Source organism: Schistocerca cancellata, chromosome 3 (assembly GCF_023864275.1).
Source record: "Schistocerca cancellata isolate TAMUIC-IGC-003103 chromosome 3, iqSchCanc2.1, whole genome shotgun sequence".
Taxonomy (NCBI): Eukaryota; Metazoa; Arthropoda; class Insecta; order Orthoptera; family Acrididae; genus Schistocerca; species Schistocerca cancellata.
Genome location: NC_064628.1, coordinates 754,730,998 through 754,734,774, shown reverse-complemented (window position 1 = coordinate 754,734,774; position 3,777 = coordinate 754,730,998).

Here is a 3,777-nt window from a genome sequence, read left to right as displayed (position 1 = left end):
CCACACGGCAGGTCTAGAGAGACTTCCTAGCACTCGCCCCAGTTGTTCAACCGACTTTGCTAGCGATGGTTCACTGACAAAATACGCTCTCATTTGCCGAGACTATAGTTAGCATAGCCTTCAGCTACGTCATTTGCTACGACCTAGCAAGGCGCCATTACCAGTTACTATTGATGCTGTAAAACAAGTACCGTCAAGAGCGATGTTCACCTATTATGGATTTAAGTTAAGTATTCTACCAGTTACCTCCTTTTTTCTGAAGTCTAAAATCCGTGTCCTGTTCCAGACCTCACGCCAGCCTGCGTGAGCTTAAACGCGTGCATTTCGGCTTCCTCATAGTGGATTGGCTGTCTTGCCAATCCACAACATGCTGTATGTGAGTATTTATTGCATGTTGACGTCGAATATAGGTCGTTGTCGCATTATTGTGATTGGACTGTGTACGTCCTCAAAAAATGGCTCCAAGCGCTATGGAAGTTAACATCTGAGGTCATCAGTCCCCTAGATTTAGGACTGCTTAAACCTAACTAACCTATGGACATCACACACATCCATGACCGAGGCAGGATTCGAAGCTGCGACCGTAGCGGTCGCGCGGTTCCAGACTGAAGCGTGCAGAACCGCATGGCGACACCGGCCGGCTATTGTAGATAGGCGCTTTGTTATCTTGTTATATGCACAAATTACCTGAAAGCACTGACAGTGTGATGCGTTTTCCTTAGTAACAACTGTACTTGCTCACTGTAATGTAACCGCTTGTTTCCGATAGGGGCCAAGTGCATTAGTGTCACGGTTGAGCAGGCCTGAGTAGAAGCACAAGTTCAGTATTTGAGACGTCTAGAGGAGCTGCCCAAAGAGCAGTGTTAAGTGTCGGTTGCCGCGTACCGGAGCTGGGAGCGGCCTGTGGCCACTCGGCATGCAGCACGAGCGCGGGTGGACGCGGCTCGGCGCCTCCTCTTAATTCCCGTCCCGTCCGGCGCGCCGAATCTCATGCATCATCTCGCGCCGCCAGGCTAAATCACAACGCCCGCGCGCCGCCCGGCGCCTGCGCACCGACGGACCGCCATGAATTTTCATAGAGCGCCCGCCGAACCAGCACTGTGCAGGCGCTATGTTAATCGCGCCCGCCCGCCCGCCCGCGACAGCGGCCTGCCGATCCGAGTCGCCGGCTTCCGCGGAGTGGGGCGGAGCGGCGCGGCGCGCGGCCGGCGACGGGCCAGTGTTTTATGGCCGCGGGCGCTGCCAAGCAGGATGTGACGCGCCGCCGTGTTCCGCGAACTGCTCACAGTGCTCGCCGCGTCGCGGGTATTAACCGCTCGCCAAATGACGCACCACGGCCGCCGCGAGCGCATGAAGAATGGCGCCGCGGGGGCAGCACTGCGGCTTACCAACTGCAGGCAGTAGCGGGCCCGTACATCTGCATCTACATTTATACTCCGCAAGCCAACCAACGGTGTGTGGCGGAGGGCACTTTACGTGCCACTGTCATTACTTCCCTTTCCTGTTCCAGTCGCGTATGGTTCGCGGGGAGAGCGACTGCCGGAAAGCCTCCGTCCACGCTCGAAACTCTGTAATTCGTGATCTCCTCGGGAGGTATAAATAGGAAGAAGCAACATATTCGATACCTCATCCAGAGACGCACCCTCTCCAAACCTGAACACCAAGCTACACCGCGATGCAGAGCGCCTCTCTTGCAGAGTCTGCCACTTGAGTTTGCTAAACATCTCCGTAACACTATCACGCTTACCAAAAAACCCTGTGACGAAACGCGTCGCTCTTCTTTGGATCTTCTCTATCTCCTCCGTCAACCCGATCTGGTACGGATACCACACTGATGAGCAATACTCAAGTATAGGTCGGACGAGTGTTTTGTAAGCCACCTCCTTTGTTGATGGACTACATTTTCTAAGGACTCTCCCAATGAATCTCAACCTGGTACCCGCCTTACCAACAATTAATTTTATATGATCATTCCACTTCAAATCGTTCCGCACGCATACTCCCAGATATTTTACAGAAGTAACTGCTACCAGTGTTTGTACCGCTATCGTATAATCATACAATAAAGGATCCTTCTTTCTATGTATTCGCTATACATTACATTTGTCTATGTTAAGGGTCAGTTGCCACTCCCTGCACCAAGTGCCAATCCGCAGCAGATCTTCCTGCATTTCACTGCAATTTTCTAATGCTGCAACTTCTCTGTATACTACAGCATCATCCGCGAAAAGCCGAATGGAACTTCCGACACTATCTACTACGTCATTTATATAAAGGGTGTTACAAAAAGGTACGGCCAAACTTTCAGGAAACATTCCTCACACACAAAGAAAGAAAATATGTTATGTGGACATGTGTCCGGAAACGCTTACTTTCCATGTTAGAGCTCATTTTATTACTTCTCTTCAAATCACATTAATCATGGAATGGAAAGACACAGCCACAGAACGTACCAGCGTGACTTCAAACACTTTGTTACAGGAAATGTTCAAAATGTCCTCCGTTGGCGAGGATACATGCATCCACCCTCCGTCGCATGGAATCCCTGATGCACTGATGCAGCCGTGGAGAATGGCGTATTGTATCACAGCCGTTCACAATACGAGGACAAAGAGTCTCTACATTTGGTACCGGGGTTGCGTAGACAAGAGCTTTCAAATGCCCCCATAAATGAAAGTCAATAGGGTTGAGGTCAGGAGAGCGTGGAGGCCACGGAATTGGTCCGCCTCTACCAATCCATTGGTCACCGAATCTGTTGTTGAGAAGCGTACGAACACTTCGACTGAAACGTGCAGGAGCTCCATCGTGCATGAACCATATGTTGTGTCGTAGTTGTAAAGGCACATGTTCTAGCAGCACAGGTAGAGTATCCCGTATGAAATCATGATAACGTGCTCCATTGAGCGTAGGTGGAAGGACATGGGGCCCAATCAAGACATCACCAACAATGCCTGTCCAAACGTTCACAGAAAATCTGTGTTGATGACGTGATTGCACAATTGCAACATTACCTTCCTTCAATTGGGCCAACTGGCGGTGAATCGAGGAAGTACAGTACATACTGACAAAACTAAATGAGCCCTAACATGGAAATTAAGCGTTTCCGGACACATCTCCACATAACATCTTTTCTTTATTTGTGTGTGAGGAACGTTTCCTGAAAGTTTGCCCGTACCTTTTTGTAACACCCTGTATATTGTAAAAGGGAATTGTCTCATAACACTCCCCTGTGGCACGCCAGAGGTTACTGTAACGTTTGTAGACGACTCTCCATTGAGAACAACGTGCTGTGTTCTGTTTGCTAAAAACTCTTCAATCCAGCCACACAGCTGGTCTGATACTCCGTAGGCTCTTACTTTGTTTATGAGGCGGAACTGTATCGAACGCCTTCCGGAAGTCAAGACAAATGGCATCTACGTGGGATCCTGTATCTAATGTTCTCTGGGTCTTATGAACAAATAAAGCGACTTGGGTCTCACACGATCGCTAGTTTCCGGTCATACCTGCCCTTAAAAGGGCAACACTGTGAAAGTAGCATGCAAGAACAATTTGCTATGCCTTGTGCAAGAAGGGAACTTCAAATGGTTCAAATGGCTCTGAGCACTATGGGACTTAACATCTATGGTCATCAGTCCCCTAGAACTTAGAAGTGCTTAAACCTAACTAACCCAAGGACATCACACAACACCCAGTCATCACGAGGCAGAGAAAATCCCTGACCCCGCCGGGAATCGAACCCGGGAACCCGGGAGTGGGAAGCGAGAACGCTACCGCACG